The 20,000-nt window shown below is 40.9% G+C and overlaps 1 pseudogene; it reads left to right on the top strand.

Annotated features, from left to right (window-relative positions):
• Nucleotides 1-12,108, top strand: part of LOC137967372 (D(1) dopamine receptor-like) — a 97,212-nt pseudogene extending 85,104 nt beyond the window's left edge.
• Nucleotides 12,109-20,000: the final 7,892 nt, after the last annotated feature.

The following is a 20,000-nucleotide window of genomic DNA, read 5'->3' as shown; positions in this document are numbered from 1 at the left end:
CTGTCATCAATTTAGAGCTCAAATGAAAGTGAAGAAAAGCTCAATTTCGTCCGAGAAAGAAAGCTGTGTCTCTCTTGTCTCATTTTGCAAGTGGTTGCCTTGAAATCAAGGCTTTGCCTATTGTGCGGTAAAGGTCAAGCACGGGTCGAGCGAAGGATGTGATAGTAACGACTTATGCATTGTTAGATAGCGGTTCAACCTCCTCCTGGTGTAGTGAGAGTCTCGTAAAAAGGTGTCGTTGGGACGCGTGTCCAGGTATCCTTGTCGACAATTGAGACAGACAGCACCCGTTTATCATTTCGTCGGGTGAATTTGGAAATAATGGATAATATGGTTCAGCTGCCAGATGTTCTGACGAAGGACAAGCTGAAGGTTTCCACAGACTGCGTCTCCAGTCAAGATGATGTTGATTGATGGCTTCATCTGCCGGGCATCAAAGTACGCCAAGTAATCTGGAGTGAGGTGGAGCTGTTGGTCGGTCAGGACGTCCCTGAGGCGCTGATCTTGAGAAATACGAAGCTGCCGTGGAAATCCATGGCCCGTACGCTACGAAATCGAAGACTAAGTTTGCTTGGACATTAAACGGTCCTCTAGGGCGGCGTAGCTATGTAAACTTTATCCGTATTGATGAAGAATTGGGCCGGATGTTTCAACAGTTTATGAATTTGGAGTTCAGCAAATCAGTGCCTGATTCAAAGAATGCGTTGTCGCGCCAAGACGAGAAGGCGACGTGGAGGCTTTAACCTCACAAAGTGTATCTGCAACTCTAGGGCAGTGCTTGAGAAGATTCTTCAGACCGATCGAGCCAAGAAAGTGAAAGATTTGATCTTAGTCATGATGTTCTCCACGTCGAACGGGTCTTAGGAGTGCTTTGGAACGTGGCGAGTTTGTTTTCAAAATCCAAGCTTAAGACAAGCCACTAACGCGACGTGGTCTGCTAAGCCTTCACATCGCCTTTCGTGCTATCAGCAAAGATTGTCCTCCAAGATCTATGTCTCAGAAAGTTGAACTGGGACGACGCTATTCAAAGTGATTACTTACCTTCAGTGCAGCGTTGGCTTGAAGAATTGCCAGCGTTGGGGCAGTTTTTCGTCGGTCGCTGTTACAAGCCGGAGAACTTTGGAAAAATCGCTAGCATTCAAATGCATCACTTTTCAGGTGCCTTAGAGCTTGCTTATAGGACTGTCTCGTATCTGAGACTCATCAGTGAAGACGGGCGCATTTTTTGTACTTTCCTGCTGTCTAAGTCTCGTTTCTCGCTTCTGAAAGCTCTTTCAATACCAAGTTTGGAATTGAACGCCGCGACTCTGGCTCTCAAATCGGACCGCATGTTCCGTAAGGAATTGGAACTACCGATAACAAGCTCTGTGTTCTGGACAGATAGTACGTCCGTCCTTTGTTACATTCGCAGTGATGACAAGCGCTTTCACACGTTCTTCTCGAACAGACTAACAGTGATTTACGATGGTTCATCAGTCGATCAATGGAGGCACGAAGACAGCATGCGTAACCCCTCAGATGTAACCACTCGAGGACTATCTGCAAAGGCCCTGCTTAGAGATGAATCGTGGTAGCGAGGTCCAGAGTTTCTCTGACTTGGAGAAAGCTCGTGGCCCAAATTTCCTGCGTCCCCCCTGGAAACAAGTTCTCAGGATGGTCTCGAGATTAAGCTGGGAGCCCAAACGTGTTTACTCCGTGCCGCTAAAGAACTTTGCACAGCCTGATGATAAATGTTTGTCTATTATTCCTCCTGGCATAAGCTTCGAAGGACTGTGGCTTATTTGTTGCGTTACAAGACTTGGTTGTTTAACAAAGTTCGCAGCACGTTTGGCCAACCTGTTGCTCAGGTACCGTCTAGAAAGGTCACTCTCACTGAAATGAAAAATGCAGAAAGAGAAATCCTGATGTCTCTACAGAGAAAATTCTTCCCCAAAGAGTTGGAACAGCTGTCAAAATGTGGTCAAGCTGATCTCGCCAAGTCGGTGAATAAATCCAGTTCAATCAGTCGTCTCGATCCCACATTAAAAAGATGGTTTGCTGCTTTTTGGAGAACGACTGAGACATACCAGAATTCAAACGGACGCAATGTTTTGAGCTTGTTGTGTGAAAGGTTCTGTTTGGTTAAAGGGCGAACTTCGGTGTGCAGAATTTTGAGTGCATTTTTTAGTTGCAAGAAGCGAAATCAGTTACCAATGGCGCCGAAAATGGCAGACCTACCACAATAAAATTGCATCTCGCCTACGTCACTAATTGGTATACCATATTGGTATGCCATATTGGTATGCCATATTACGTTATGGAATCGGGTTTAATGGAACACGATAGTTCATTGTCACATGTCAGATGTAAAGGAATCAAATCTAAAAATGAACTGATACAAAAGGAATCAAATGAAGCATAACTGACATGCAAGACGCGTGCGTGACGTCAAAAAATCGGCGAGCTTTCTTATCGTTGTGACGCAAAGTATAGTGGCAACGTAAGTTGTGATATTAGATGTATTCACAGGGAACTGACAAAAAAAATCGATTGCAGGATCATTGTCAGAATAATTTATCGGCTTCTTTTGGTGTAAATTAAAAATACCGACTTTTGAAAGACCTGGCCCGAAAACTTCAACTTTAAGTAGGCCTTTTCTTCTTTTCTACGGGTTGGCTTCACCTGAATTCTTTGTCTCCCGACAAAAGACCAAAATATTAGCTTTAGCTTAAGTTTGCATTCCAACTGTGGAACACCTGTGTTCCAGCGGTGGAATACCAATTTGAAAATTGCGCTAGCTCTACGAAAACGCTTTAAAACAATTTCAGACACCGGCAAACAAAAACGAATAAATCGCAGCAACAATGTAAGGCCATTTCGTTCACAGAACATCACATTTTATGCCGTTTAAAACAAAGCCGTTGACTTCCCATATCGCGCAACCGCAGGAAAGTCGCGAACGTGTTCATGTCGTGAGCTTGGGCCCCATGTGCATGTACAGTTCCTCTGGTTGTTTGTCTAATCCGAAAACAAGGAAAATCGTTTGCCGATCGTGGTCTACGAAAACGATCAGGAAGCGGATATCATGAACTGTTTAAAATAGTTTTTGACCAGATTTTGACCATGTCATGTAATTTTTTGGAAAACTTTTCATTAAAGAAAATTTCTTCATATCTACTACGGTAAACATTCTGAACCTACAAAAAACGTTTATCCTGTCAACAAGTAAATTGTGTGAGAAAATGTTTTTCTTTAAATCATTTATCGTGTTTTTTTCACGTTGCTTCCTTCCTATCGTTGCACAAAGAACGTAGTGACGAAACATGGCATGCGGTACAGTTAGCATATGGATCCTCAGTGGCGTGATCTCGCCTGGGGATCTTGCCTTAAAGTTCGAACGCAAGTGCGAAAAACAACAAGTGGATCACGTGGAATTACTTGTATGCTAATTATGTTTCTGTTTTGCTCGTCGGGCAATACGGAATTGATTGAAAGCTTGGTCAATGCACGCAGTACAGTGGCCCAAATCTAACGCTCTCGAAGGATGATATCAAAAGACATGACTTTTAAGCTGACGTATTTTCACCCAAAAGCCTGTGCGCGTGTTTTACACATCCATCACCACTGAAGAGGCGCACCTCCAATCAACTTTTGTCTGAACGGGAAACTAGTGAATTCTTTGCCTGGGGGCTCATCGCCCTATCAAACATTCACTTAAAGACAACGCCAACTGTTTTCTATTCAGTTTGAATTTGCTCTCCAACAAGCGTTATGAATTGCTATTAGAATTTAAAACTTTAGCCACAAGCCAGTAGATTTGCGAACGAAAGGAAAGTTTTGCCGTCTTCCTGGATGAGAAAATAGAGACGATGCAAAGTTGGTAAGCTTCAGCAACAACCTATACTTTGTCGCCGTATCACGCGCAGCAAAATCGTACTGAGAGTAGAGGTAAATAATATTTAAATGTCAATGTAAATATGCTTTTTAAACACCAAAATACAAACGCTTGGCGTTCAAAAGTGACACTTTTTTTTCGCAACGCGATGCAACGGAAACAAAAGCTAGAAAAACGAGACAACAAACATGAGGATTAATCAATGGACGGTAACACCACTGAAGAATGAGCGGACGGGCGAAAGTATTTTTTATTGGGTTTTTCGAGTTCAAGACTGCCTGTCGGCAAGAAGACTTGCGTATCAAATAAGCTTCTTGCAGTTTCATTGAGTAACTTCAAAATGAAAATGTCGAGAGGTGGTTTGAAAGTAAGGTAGGTTCGAATCGTTGGAAAATTCACAAAATCCGTCTAAAACTTTTCACAAAAGTAGTTCGTTTGAAGTCTTTGCACTTCCTGTGTAAGTGTAATTTCCATAGATCTTAAGTTTGTGGATTTCCGCATGCAAAAAGGCCTCCTTAATCGCTTTCATACCTTGGGCAAAAGACTATATTTGCATTTAAAAAAAAACAACGGCATAGTTAAATGATAATAGTGCAGATGAGTGCTATGGTGTCGTAAAATTTTCATGAACTGTGTTATTTGTCAAAACAGAGTTTGCGATTTGGTAAGCACTTTCATTCATGAATTTCCATGAAACGAACTCGTACAGAGAGTGACAAGGCAAACGAATAGTCATTTCCAATTGAGTGTTTGCACACTAGCCACTTTCCTCAAATGCAATAATTACTAAAGAAAGACCATTCAATTAACGATTTTTTTTTTTCGCTAAGGCCCATTTAAATTAAACAGGGGCACCCAACGTCAATTTTCGGAAAATATCTGTTCGGAGGACGATTTGAAATCTAGAATTTTCGGAACATTTGTTCTAAATAAAAATTTCTTGCTTGCCTGCCTGTCCTGGGATTTTCGAACATCTAAAAAATGAAATAATTGCCCATTTTTAACGGATTGTTACCCTTAAAAGGTCACCTAGAATTTTCGGGAGCTTTTTTTCTGGCTGAAATTTTCGAAAAGGTATGTATTGATCCCTATAATTTTCGGATCACTAGACTTTCAGCTAGGAAATCCGAACAGAGAAAAACAATTTAGGGCATAAAAATATGCCTATATCTACCGTTTAAACACCAAAATACGTTTAACAATGCTATGTTTAAGTGGTTTTGAACTATATTCTCGTTGGGTGCCCCTGATTAAACCGTTTCAACATTTGCTCAGTTCAACTTGCATTCAATAATCTGTTCAACGTACCCAATGTTGGGTATCACTATTTAAAAGACAAGACATGATCGCATACAAACGTTAACTGCCAGAAGTAGTGGTGTTTTGGGTCGACACTAACTCACCGTACTGTATTATTCTGGGAAGGAGGGAACTACAGTTGTTTTAACACAGCGTTCAGTGATGAAATCCTCGGGCCGCAGATTCTTTCGGCACGACCAAGCACAACAGCGTTTACACTCTGCTGTAAGTTACGTTGCTCATAAACTCTAACTTTACTTACTGTTCAGCTGAACTTAGTGATTACAAACTCTAAATTTAAAAACAATATATTAACGCTAACGTAAACTCCGTAGTTGTAAACACGACTGAGCTGACGCTTTTTCTCAAAGGGGGTCACTTCGTCACGTCTATCAAAATTAACCAGCGACAAGGGGCACGGTGATAAATGACACATTCATTAATTATTTTGGAGGCGTTTTCGCACAGTGGATTTGCCGATGCACCAGCAGTTTTTAACAGTGCTGCTGCAGTTTTTAACATTGAACCGATGACGTCAAAATGACGTGAAAAGTGCAGCTCGCCGCAGATTACTTGAACCGTTGAAAAATATTTCCCGAGTTAATGATTCTCCAATTTCATCAAGGTAAAAATTTAGAATTTTGTTCCTAAAAACGTAACAATTCAAACTGAGAATGCGCACTATGGTGAAAGCTTCCGTTTTTGCTAATATTATTTGCATATCAAATGTTATCGTTAAATAATAAATCCCGTTTCAGTTTTGAGCCTTGAGGTGATTTAAAGAGTACCTGACCACGCCCAATATCCGCCTGAATTCCATGCATTCCTTAGCAGTTGACTTCCCCAAGAATATGTTCTTTCCAAACTGTGAGGATTAACCAATAACTGACCGTAAAGTGACCTAGCTACCGCTTTTTATTCAGTTGAAATGCACCGCTAAACGTAGCCCAAATTAGGTTACACACTTTTCTTTTATAAGAATATATTTTATAAGAATATCAAGGCTGAAATTTGCGAAATTTTAAGAATATTTTAAAAATAAAGCCGAGGCTGAGATTTTGAAGAGGATAGATATAATTTTGTGTGTTGAAACATCTGTAAATAAATTACCATTTTATGTTTTTAATGGCGAAACTAGCCAACAAAACGAAAAGACCTGCACTAGCTATAGCAAAATGTTCAACGCTAATGACAGATCAATGAACGGTACATGAAATACATATGTTCGGTATTCAGCACAAAAGACAAAATAAACCGCAAAAAAAGTATTATGACAAATTCTTTCTTTTTTAAATAACAAAACCTGGCGAAAACAGATCTAGATACCAAACACTTGTAATTGATACCCCAATAAATTCTAAAACGGAAATGTCATAAGCTATAATTTAAGAATAAGACAAGAATATCTTCAGCCTAAAATCAACAGAGAAATAAGAATACTCAGCCTGGGCCGGAAAAACAACATTCTTATAAAAAAAAAAAAAAAAGAGTGCAATTTAGTCTACAGGAATACATTAAAAACGTTTGCGTTCGGACAAAAGCATCAAGACAGACAGATTTTGTGACGATAGGAGAACGTCACAAGGGTACGTTGAGCCAGTCTACATTTACCAAGCAGGCACGTTTGATCCACACCGAGATCCAACATGAATAACACGGCTGATGTCACAGACATTCCTGAATATGAATCTGACGGCTCTTGGTGGGATTGGAATACATTTTTTTTAGCCTTTTTCATTATTGTAATGATTGTGACCATATTTGGAAACAGCTTAGTTTGTATCGCCATATACATCGACCGGCGTCTCCACAGCCCTACAAACTGGTTTATTGCGTCTCTTGCAGTAAGTGACTTCCTATACGCATCTGGGAGCCTACCCTTCGTATCCTCTCCAATGTAACCATCATACAAGATGTTTGGATCTGCGAGGCATGGATTTGGGTGGACATGGCTTGTGCAGCGGCATCCATCGCCAATCTGGCGGTGATCTCAGTTGACAGACACTTGAAAATTACCATCTGTAAATACAATACAATTTTATGTTTTTAATGGCGAAACTAGCCAACAAAACGAAAAAACCTGCACTAGCTATAGCAAAATGTTCAACGCTAATGACAGTTCAATGAACGGTACATGTAGCGCATATGTACAGTATTCAGCACAAAAGACAAAATAAACCGCAAAAAGGTATTATGACAAATTCTTTCTATAACAAAACCTAGCGAAAACAGATCAAGATACCAAACACCTGTAATTGATACCCCAATAAATTCTAAAACGGAAATGTCATAAGCTATAATTTAAGAATAAGACAAGAATATCTTCAGCCTAAAATCAACAGAGAAATAAGAATACTCAGCCTGGGCCGGAAAAACAACATTCTTTAAAAAAAAAAAAAAAAAAGAGTGCAATTTAGTCTACAGGAATACATTAAAAACGTTTGCGTTCGGATGATCTCTCAGTCGAGGAAAAAAATCTCCCAGAAGGAACATTCTTCCTTGTTGACATGCAAGTTATAAACTATTATTGGACGAGGTTTTTGTGATGTTCAGAATAATTAAGGTCGAGGTAGGGGTTATCAGCCGAGGCCGAAACCTCGTCTCCATTGCGCTTTTCCCTGGCTCCGCCACTGTGACGTCTGTGACTTTAGTACTTTTTAGATTTTTGAAAAAGCAAAGCCCTTTGGCAATATCTTTTTGAGTCAACAGATCTATTAAAACGATCACTAATGTTAAATACTTTTATCAAGAGGCCCTTCCATCGACTGCAACGTACCAGGATGTATTTTGTGCCATGTCACGTTGTAATGACTTGTCTGAATGTAACATTCCATGTTAAGATACTCGCGACAAGTTGATAAAACAATTGAGCTAGCTAATTTACCACAATTTAATTTTCTTTGTGAGCGGTAGCTTTTGGTTATTTCCCACCAACAATTCCATGTGCTACCTTCTGGACCTGTGGAAAATTAAAATAGAGGACAACTAACAAATTCTCAAGGATTGGCAAGAATCTGTAAATAAGCTTTTGATTTCATCGCTCATGCAAGCTTGTTTTCAAGTTGTACAGTGAGATGTTTTTCATTTCATTTTGTTTTATCGGGGTGAATTGCATTTTGAGCTCTCTCTAGATACCAAGTATGTTTTAAACTAATGTGATAATTGCAAAAAATGTGGGAGGGGGGAGGGGGAGGAGGGGGGTGTGATGATTGCAATGAGAATATCATAATACCAAAGACAATTGCTAATGAAATTTCGAAGGAATTTCTGTGTGTTTTGTAATGTTAAGGCAAGGGTTTCACGAGAATAGCACTCTTATGGACTGAAAATAAATTTTGACGTCAGTTATTCTTAATTAATGGTTAAATTACGGTAATTATGTTTCCGGTCAAATCCGTGTTCTCATTTTGAATCCGTTTTTACTCCAAATCGATCGAGTAAGTGACACGAGCACAGGCAATGACCAGAAACCGCCGGAAATCTTGATCGATTGTCGCTAAACGTTTGCATGTTGAATTAGTGCATGACTGTGCCTTTAGACTAATTCTTCCAAACCTTTGAGTATTTAAAAAGAAATTGAAAGAAGAATGATAAAAGAACACTGACAATGATCATTTCTGCTCCATGTATAATACGCCTCTTCTCATCTTGTGTATTTTTTTTGTTTTTTCTTGGTGCCCCTGCAATTCACAGATAAGATGTTTTTACTATTTGGCCGAGCTCCCTAACAAAGGGTTGGTAGGAACAGCCAGCTGAACCGCGACATAGCCGTAGTCGTTGAAATTCTCATTTTGCTGAAATAAGAGCTTCTATTTTTTTTATAAAAACAATTATTAAAAACAAGAGAAAATTAAGAATACAGAGAGGGAGTCGCCCAGTCTTTCCCTTGGGAGATGTTAATTTTATTTAGGTTATTTTTAGATGTACTGAAAGCAGATGTCTGTTTTCCGAGACCTCCGCAAAATCAAGAGAATTCAAAATGGCGTTCAGAGTGGAAGTCCGATTTGTTGACGAAAACGAGTTTCAGAAGGATGGAAATAAAAATAACTTTCCCAAAACCCGAAGTGAGAGAGATTCCACAATTTTTTTGAATTTAAACAAGGAAACGCAAGTTTCTTCACAGTTTGTATCGGTACAAACGCCGTACTTAAAGTGAAACAACAGGAACGTCAAAGGTCTTAAAAATGAATAGCAAATTGCAACCGGATGATTCTATAAATGTGTTTTTAATCACAAAAACGTAAAGACATAGCCATTTTTGAGGAGGACAGCCCTCCCCTGTAGTTACTAAAAAGTGCCGTTTATCCGTTTTTCACGGCCCCAAAAATTAATCCCGGCTTCAAAGGAGCTCAACTTTCATTTTATATAATTAAACATAGGAGTCACCAAGCGATTTTAAAAGTTAAATTGGCTTTTGTCAACGTTTTGTGGATTCATTTTTGCAATTTTGTCAATTTTGTCAACTTTGTGTTGCACTCTGCGATATTCAGTATGGGGACGAGTACATAAAGAAGAGAATATTTTTCAATTTTTGAGTGGATATTTCCTTGATTCTTTGAGAAGAGCTTTTTTTCCGAAGTGATTCTTAATTGACCAGAGTAACGTTGCAAGGATATTTGGAGTGAGAAATGTACGTGGTTTTTGTTTGGACACTGCAAGGGAATCCAACCCGTACGGCGCTGAATCGAATTGAAGTGATCACCAAGCTACTTGCACTGTCAATCGTTTTTTGCGGTGAGCTAACTTGCCTTTGAAGGCCTTTTGAAGACCATTAAAATTCGTTCACTAACTTTTGTTCAGTACTTTCGCACGTTATTCGGCGCCCCTTGATCTTTATTCCAATTTTTGTCGGTCTTGGTGGGAGCCGATTGTACAGAACAAAAACAATAATTAAAATTGTGCTTGAATCATGCTTCGTGGTAATTTTTTGAACAATAATAATTATTGCACTGAAAGCATTGATCCCAGATCCTGTGTGGTCGTCTTCGAAGAATTTACTACATTTGGTTTTTCTTAATTTCAATGATAAATAGCCCTGGTTCACTGTTGAGCGCTGGACTCAATAAAGATGGCTCCATTGAAATAATTCTTTCTGCACCGTCCACTTTCTAGGCTAGCGCCATTCAATCATTGTTTCTCTGACATTTTCAATTTGTGGTAGAGACAAATGTTCCATTACGATTTCTTTCGTTTTTTGGTCTTTTGATACAAGACACATGCGTTTCGCACAGCAACCGCAAAACTTGGCGCTATACGCCCCTGGTTGGCTATTTATCGTCTGATATCAACTTGCGCTCATGGAATAATTGTTCATTATACTATATCATATTGTGAGTGAATGAATGTTTCCAATTTTTCTTTCAGGTGATTCGACGGCCGAAGAACATAATATATATCAGGACCGAAATCTGGGGTAACGAACACCTGAAAAAGGAAGCAAATCGTTCAAGTTGGCGGAGACAACTAAAATTTTTTTTTGCCATCTATTACTAGTCATACCTACTGGCATATCACTTGTCTTAGGGCAAGGGAAATATTTTTCATAATTCTACTTAACGGGCGGCCTTCTACGCAAACTGTTTGTCAAATTACCTCCGAAAGTCGAGTACCACTGAAAGACAAAAGCATCAAGACAGACAGATTTTGTGACGATAGGAGAACGTCACAAGGGTACGTTGAGCCAGTCTACATTTACCAAGCAGGCACATTTGATCCACACCGAGATCCAACATGAATAACACGACTAATGCCACAGACATTCCTGAATATGAATCTGACGGCTCTTGGTGGGATTGGAATACATTTTTTTTAGCCTTTTTCATTATTGTAATGATTGTGACCATATTTGGAAACAGCTTAGTTTGTATCGCCATATACATCGACCGGCGTCTCCACAGCCCTACAAACTGGTTTATTACGTCTCTTGCAGTAAGTGACTTCCTATACGCATCTGCGAGCCTACCCTTTCGTATCCTCTCCAATGTAACCATCATACAAGATGTTTGGATCTGCAAGGCATGGATTTGGGTGGACATGGCTTGTGCGGCGGCATCCATCGCCAATCTGGCGGTGATCTCAGTTGACAGACACTTGAAAATTACCAAACCTTTTGTTTATCGTAGAAAGCTGACAAACTTGCGCTCGATTTTGGCCATTGGCGGCGTATGGCTGTACGCGACCACACTGTCTACGCTTTCCATTATCGCTTGGCCTGGAGAGCCAGGCGTTCGATTGAGTGCTTACGGCTTGTGTACGAATACCAACAAAACATTCTACACGGTGGCGATCATAGTAGGTTTTCTGTTCCCACTTATTGTGCTCGTGACTTGTTACAGCATGATTTTGCGCACTATCTGGATTCAGTTTAAAAAAGGGGAACACATGAGTGCCAACTTCAGCAGCAAGGAAGACAGGCATACGCGAAAGAGCGTGCGGCGGGAATTCAAAGTCACTAAGACAATCGCCATTGTCCTGTTGACTTTCACTTCGTGTTGGGCCCCATTTTTTATCGTGTTCACTATTCAACAGTATGATATGTCTATAGTGAGACACATCCCGGAGGTTCTCTTTAACCTGATCGTCATGATTCTACCAAACGTAAACAGTACTTTAAATCCGATCATTTACGGGTACTTTAATACTGAATTTCGAAGAGCCTTTAAGAAGATAGTTGTATCCATATGGGAGGGGAGAAACGGGCCCGTCAACACAATAGTTCATTAACAAGCTTTTCTCAAGCCACTTTTGCAAGACGCGGAACTCCACTATCGGAGAATGGCAATCACAATCGGATCGAAGGACCGAAGGAAGATCGACAGTCCTCCTTGATCGAGGATACCATGATAACTTAAATCTGACCTCAAATCTGAAACTCAATTCTTGCACGCTTTTGTAGCGTGCGAATGCAGTTTCGAGAGCTCCAGGATAGTATGACTATGGTGGTTTTTCAAGTTTTTTCAAGTTTAAAATGGTTAACGATACATTGTAGTTACTAAAAGCTGAGAATGAGAAGCTAAAGGAAAAAGTGGAAGAGATTTTTGCGCAACTCATGAAAGTTCAAGAACCTGAAGGGGAATCATGCTGGCCGCCATGTTGCAAGGGCATCGGATCCTGACGCAACGACATTGCAACGAAGTCCTTAGAACATGATCATGATATTAATAAATTTAGAGACCGGGCCCCGAACAAAATATCTCAGTGACTGTTGGAAAATCACTGAAGCAGTTATCGACCGAAGTATCAAAAGTTTCGGGGGCCATCCAAGAGTATAGTTACTTCTACAATTGCAACCTCAAACTTGTTGGTGTCCCCGAGCTGGGGCCACTGGAAAATGCCTTCTAGACTTCACAGCTTTGCTAAAAATCAATGCAATTGTAGTAGGTGTCAAACCGTATGACATCGACATAGCCCACCGGATACAAAAATTATAAAAAAAAATCAAAGCTTTATTTCATTTCTGAGTCCATTTCATAAGAAGTGCTCTCCCGTGGAGCCTTGTTTTACAACTACGATTAGTAATAAAAATAGTAGGATAACAGACTATACTTAAAAATCTAATTTACCTAAATGCTAAAAATGTAATTTTAATTTACTTAATCCATTGTCGAAGTAAAATCGATGTGATGTTGCGAGGCTCTTGGAAAATTTAGTTTGTCACGATTTTGCGTGACCTGCCGGGGAAGGACTGGAACCCAAGACAGGATCTATCGATGAACATTTTTTGTACAAAAAAAAACTTTCTTGAGCATTGCAGCGAGTTCTCAAGCAGGCGTTATCTTTATTTGGTGAGTAAAGACCGCAGTCCCTAATATCTTTTAAAAAGCGAATCCACCAGTCTGCGCAGCCCCTCCTAAATATACCTTACCATGCTTTAATACGTTGAATGGAAACTGACTTGCCATACAGAAAAATTTTATCTGCAGCCATTGTGTCATTCCCGTCTCGCTCTGTAGAGCTGCAACATACGTATTTTCTATCCCACAGTCCGCTCGTATTATCTTTGGTGTTCCTCCGATTTGACTGACACAGTCAACGAAGTACTGTTCTATGATAGAAGGGTAATTGGCCGTATTTATACTAGAGGACGTCTAAGAAGTCCAGACAAATTAAACGTCTGTCTGGTCGTAAGTGCGACTAATATAAATACGGGACGCACTTAACTTCGACTTCACAATTTTGTTCAAAAGATACTGACATTTAATCACAAAAGAGAGTATGTGCACTTCATTGCTAAGTGGGTCCCAGTTTAGTGCGTCCCGTCTTTATAGTAGACGGCTTAGATGTCTGAGACGACTAAGGCGTCTGTTAAGTGCGTCGTTTAGACGCCCTTCACTTGAGACGTTTAATTCGTCTGACGTTTAATGCGTCCACCTTATAATTTCCCGTATTTATACTAGTCGTCTAAGACGTCTAAGATGTCTTAGACGTCTGAGACGTCTTAGACGTCCTTTAGCATCAATACAGCCATTGTTAGAAGGGCCGACTTCTAACCACATAATATGTCGGCTAGACCCGTCAACGGCGCCTTGTACACAAAAGCCAAAGGGCTTCCACTTGTCATATCCATCAATATGCCAGAGGTGATTTGGATCCTTTGTTCTTTACTGTCTTCTCTGCCGTCTACGTCTTGACCGTGCAGCTACACCATCAGGATCTAATAATTTTTACAGTGCTCTCACCGTTTCCTTATCAACTGCAAGCCCGTAGTTAACTACAAGCCTTTGAGTCATCTGCCTGTAGCCGAAAGTGCTGCCGCTGCCCCGTAATTCCTCTTGAACTGTACAACAAATCTGTCGTGGATCGCTGCAGTTACCTCTCCTTTTAAGACCACGAGCACGTGTAGCAAGCCCAAAAAAAGCAAGATCTGGTCATGGCCGAGTCTAGTAGAAAAGTATTGTTCAATTAGTATGTTTCCCTCATGCGGCTGATTATCGAGGTTCAAGGCCGGTAAATAAGGCGGAAGAACCCTGGCACTTTCCGTTAGAATTGCAATTATAAACCAAGAAGGAAAGCCTTGGTGCCACCATTTTGATTTCATTCGATTATGAAGTTGAGAAAAACGTTGGTCGCAAACTTGGAGAAAAGTCGAGAAAAAGTCGAGAAAAAAGTCGTTAAAAAAGTCGGGAAAAAAGTCGAGAAAAAAGTCGAGAAAAAAACCAAAACTCGACAAAAAAGTCGAGGAAAAAGTCGAGAAAAAACCAAAACTCGACAAAAAAGTCGAGAAAAGCAAAATCAAGCACAAAGTTTGCATGGCATTAATTGGGCTCCATACCGTAACAAAATAAAAAATGAAATCAAGCTGGACTTCCTTCAGTTTGTCACAGATGCATCCTTTGTTTCATGAGTTGTTAGCATTAAACACGCGAGGTAACTTGATCATAGGCGGCCGCTAAAATCGGTATCACTTTTGATTTTTAGTGCGATTTTACTTGTGCAACCAAAAGTAGGATAGAAAAATTAAACGCAAGAAAACTCTCCCAAAATGTTTTTTGCGGATTATAACTTATGATATTCGTATCATAAAATTTATGGTGTTTTCATCTCGCAAATTTTGTTCCTGATGGCATCTTGTTTTATTCTCGTTTCTTAAAAGTTTCATCTGCTCTTCTTAAAAACTATATAATCAAGATATATTTACTTTCGCGGCAATATTTGTTTTGCATAAAGAAGGCTAACAAAATGTGTACCTTGCTTAGTTCGCATTTTTGAGCGTTAAAATAAACATATGTTCCTGACAGCAAGTCGCATAACTGACGTTTCCCATCCATATTCTAACCCTGCTGGGCTGAGCTTAGCTTCTTTATTTTTAGCGCTAAATGAACCATACACCACTGTATTTTTGCAGGCCCGAGTTTAGGCTAATTGTAGCCTTTTGTTAACAATTATTCCACGAGCGCGCGTTGCATATGAGATGATAGATATAGCGAGTTACCATGCAAGCACTTGGTTTCTCCTGTGCTTCCCAAGAAAGAAACCATTGCGAGCAACCGTTTGATTTTCCATCGAGCACGTGCAAAGTACGTCACAACTCACGTGATGTATTTGAATCACTTCGTCTTATTTCGTGGGAATTCACTACATAGTAGGCTCGCCCAAACGCAGCAGTTACATAGCTGAACGCACGCGCAAGCACCAAAACAAGTTTACTAACTCGTTTTACCGGTTCAAATTTAATTTATTCGTCCTTAGCGCTGGACGGTGGCTCACTCAAACAAACTAACGGTTGCTTGCAGTGGTTTCTTTCTCGGGAAGCGTAGGAGAAACCAACTGCTCCCAGGGTAATCGCGAGTTCGCTAATCACCTCATATCCTACTAGCGCAAGTGAAATAATTGTTTATTAAAAAACGCCTGTGCGAAAGCTTTTTAATTTATATGTTCATTTTCCGCTGCGTTAGCTTTGTAGGAGATTTTCTGTAGGTTATTGTACTCTCGAGGTCGTTTTTTCTAGGTGTTGTCTTTGTGTTAATCTCGCAATTAGTAGGTCTTGTTTTTGCGGAACACTTATAAATTTTGTCCCACTAGTTTTCCTATAAATTGTATGCAAATTTTGGAGGTTGCGGGTTGTTTTGGGGTGTGTACAGCGAGATGTAGAGTTGACTTAGAGCCTTTTCCTCAAGAAACCGTCCAGAACCGGGTCGAATTTAAGTTGTAAATAGTTAACATGTGTACAGAGTTCACCGAATTTCTTCTTTTTTAGTATATTGAGGCGTTGTTTTTTTTTTCAACGTAAGCCGCAGACTGCGTTTTCGAGAACGGCCGAGTAAATCACTTGATGTCTACACCCGTGTTCTGACATTTTAGTTCATATAGCGCGAGGCTATGCATCGTTCTAGACGAGTTTATTTTATTGAGTATGGACGTGACTGAGGTGACAGCTGAAGTGTTTCAACGACTTCTCTTTAAAAAGAGAGAAGAAAGGTTACGAAAGCGTTCGTTACGAGAAGGATTAATGACATCGAGGAGCTTTTGTGTGCGATTGATGACTTTGACAAAGTTATTGCAGGGGAAAAGGGTCTTTATGAAGCAAGCGATGGAGAGATTTTGTCGAGCATATGAGCATGAATTATCATCAAATACTACAAGCGGTTAAAGTGTGTCAATTACGTACCTCCGGATCAAGTTAAGCTAACTTAGAAATTTCGAGGCGAGTTCTAACACCATCCGCACGTGGTGGTGAGAATTTTACGGACACTGTCAGGCCCCCTTGATCTGATCCAAGAGTCGGTGAAGACTTACAAGTAGTAGGGTCCAAAGTAGTAGGGTCTGTTAGCCAAGTCGAGTTAAGGTCAAACGGTAAGCAACAACCACGTGCTTCGCAATCGCGTTCTGGAACGGGTACCGCCAGTGTTTCAAGAGCTTCTCAGTGTTCTGCAAGATTAATTTCGGTGGCTGGCGAAAGAATCAGGCTTGCTGCGGAGAAAGCTGCGATGATTGTTGAGGCTTCTTTGTTGGGTGAGCAAGATTCACTTTCTTAGGAAAGGCTACGTTTGGAACAGCAGGAAAGACTCCTAAAATAAAATCTGAAGACAGAGGCCAAAGAAAAAATCTATGAGGACTTTCAAGTTATTGACGATGAATATTCTAGTCGAATCCGTCCGCCGTCTGCTCAATCGAGTGTTAAGGTCGTGCCTTCCTTCCGTATTAGTACACCACGTGTTTCAAGAGACGAGAGACCCCGTCTTAGTCAGGCATGCAATGAAGCTCCTTTAACCGAGTCACGCCCTCACGACGGGGTTCCTCAATCGTCAGAAACAAAGCCGTTACGCCCTTATGTATCAACTCCATTTCCTGATTTTCGGGTATTTCAACTTCCCAAGACTGAGATCGTAACGTTTGACGGTAATACTTTAAATTACCATTGTTTATGAAGACCATTGAAATGTTTAATGGCATGCAGGGCTACGAAAAGGCAAAGGAACTCCTAAGGGAACGATTAGGAAAAAAATATGTTGTGTCTAAGGCGTGGATTGATAAGTTACCCTATGGGCTGCCCATTGGATTAAATGACAGTGAAGCCCTTAATGACTTAGCTGACGACTTGCAAAGCTGTGAGATTATCCTTAAGGTTGCGGGAAGGCTGGGTTAAGTGAACAGTGAGCAATAAATAGTTCAGATTCTTCAAAGAGTGCCGGCATGTTTGCGTTCTCGTTGGCAGAAGAAGGTTCAGGAGTTCAGAGTTTGTGGGAGAGACCCCAGCTTCACGGATCTGAAGAAACTTATCAGCACAGCTGCTAAAGAGGAGAACGATCCAGTTTTTGGTTTCATCCTGAACCCTGTTTTCAAGCAAGATCGAAGTAAAGTGAAACCGAGGGCCAGGTTTTCCAGTACGCACACGGTGCATGCTGCTCCAACAGACCTCCCTAACAGCCCCAGACACATACATACACACAGAGTGGGTATTGGGCGTGGTTTCGTTCCGGTACGCTCGAGTATTGGCCTTACCTAAAAGCCAAGTGAGACAGCGGTACTGAATTTCATCCTTCAATTAGCAGCACAGTCACAAGGAACGTTTACGTTGAAGATTGTCTTAAGTCGGTCAAATCTCAAGATGAAGCTATTAATCTCGTAAACCAGTTGCAGAGATTGTTGCGATATGGAGGCTTTAACCTCGCAAAGTGGATCTGCAACTCTAGGGCAGTGCTTGAGAAGATTCTTTAGACGGATCGAGCCAAGAAAGTGAAAGATTTGGATCTTAGTCATGATGTTCTCCACGTCGAAAGGGTCCTAGGAGTGCGTTGGAACGTGGCGAGCTTGTTTTCAAAATCCAAACCTAAGACAAGCCACTAACGCGTCGTGGTCTGCGAAGTATTGTATCGTCAATATACGATCCGCTAGGCTACACAGCGCCATTCGTGTTATCAGCAAAGATTGTCCTCCAAGATCTATGTCTCAGAAAGTTGAACTGGGACGACGCTATTCCAAGTGATTACTTACCTTCAGTGCAGCGTTGGCTTGAAGAATTGCCAGCGTTGGGGCAGTTTTCCGTCGGTCGCTGTTAAAAGCCGGAGAACTTTGGAAAAATCGCTAGCATTAAAATGCATCACTTTGCAGATGCTTTAGAGCTTGCTTATGGGACTGTCTCGTATGTGAGACTCACCAGTGAAGACGGGCGCATTTTTTGTTCTTTCCTGATGTCTAAGTCGCGTTTGGCGCTTCTGAAAGCTTTTTCAATACCACGTTTGAAATTGAACGCCGCGACTCTGGCTGTCCGCATGTTCCGTAAGGAATTGGAACTACCGATAACAAGCTCTGTGTTCTGGACAGATAGCACGTCCGTCCTTCGTTACATTCGCAGTGATGACAAGCGCTTTCACACGTTCTTCTCGAACAGACTAACAGTGATTTACGATGGTTCATCAGTCGATCAATGGAGGCACGAAGACAGTATGCAAAGGCCCTGCTTAGAGATGAATCGGGGTAGCGAGATCCAGAGTTTCTCTGGCTTGGAGAAAGCTCGTGGCCCAAATTTCCTGCGTCCCCCCTGGAAACAAGTTCTCAGGATGGTCTCGAGATTAAGCTAGGAGCCCAAAAGTGTTGACTCCGTGCCGGTTAAGAACTTTGCACAGCCTCATGACAAAGTGTTTGTCTATTATTCCTCTTGGCATAAGCTTCATTTGTTGCGGTACAAGACTTGGGTGTTTAACAAAGTTCGCAGCAAGTTTGGCCAACCTATTGCTCAGGTACCGTCTGGAAAGGTCACTCTCACTGAAATGAAAAATGCAGAAAGAGTAATCCTGATGTCTGTACAGAGAAAATTCTTCCCAAAAGAGTTGAAACAGCTGTCAAAATGTGGTCAGGCTGATCTCGCCAAGTCGGTGAATAAATCCAGTTCAATCAGTCGTCTCGATCCCACATTGAAAGATGGTTTGCTGCTTTTTGGAGGACGCCTGAGACGTACCAGATTTAAACAGACACAAGGAACCTCATTATCCTGGCAAAGAAAAGCCACGTTGTTGATTTGATTGTCAGAGATTGTCATGAGACCTTTGGCCACATCGGGCGAGAACATGTTTTGAGCTTGTTGCGTGAAAGGTTCTGGTTGGTTAAAGGGCGAACCTCGGTGTGCAAGTTTTGAGTGCATTTTTTAGTTGCAAGATGGCTCCGAAAATGGCGGACCTACCACAATGAAATTGCATCTCGCCTATGGCGCTAATTGGTGTGCCATATTGCAAAACTCATATCAGAGTACGTTACGTAATCGGGATTATAATGGAACGCGATAGTTCATTGTCAGATGACAGATGTAAAGGAATTAAATCTAACTATACTGATACAAAAGGAATCAAATGAAGCATAACTGACATGCAAGACACGTGCGTGACGTCAAAAAATCGGCGAGCTTATCGTTGTGACGCAAAGTAAAGTGGCAACATAAGTTGTGATACTAGATGTATTCACACGGAGCTGACAAAAAAAATCGATTGAAGGATCATTGACAGAATAATTTATCGGCTTCTTTTGGTGTAAGTTTAAAATACCGACTTTTAAAAGACCTGGCCCGAGAACTTCAACTTCAAGTAGGCCTTTTCTTCTTTTTCTACTGGTTGGCTTCATCTGAACTCTTTGTCTCCCGACCAAAAACCAAAATATTAGCTTTAGCTTTGCATTCCAACAGTGGAACACTTGTGTTTTAGCGGTGGAATACCAAATTAGCGCTAGCTCGACGAAAACGCTTCAAAACAATTTCAGACACCGGCAAACAAAAACGAATAAATCGCTGCAACAATGTAAGGCCATTTCGTTCATAGAACATCACATTTAATTCCGTTTAAAACAAAGCCGTTGACGTCCCATATGGCGCAACCGCAGGAAAGTCGCGAACGTGTTC

Source organism: Montipora foliosa, chromosome 8 (assembly GCF_036669935.1).
Source record: "Montipora foliosa isolate CH-2021 chromosome 8, ASM3666993v2, whole genome shotgun sequence".
Classification (NCBI taxonomy): domain Eukaryota; kingdom Metazoa; phylum Cnidaria; class Anthozoa; order Scleractinia; family Acroporidae; genus Montipora; species Montipora foliosa.
This window is presented reverse-complemented; position numbering and strand designations above follow the sequence as displayed.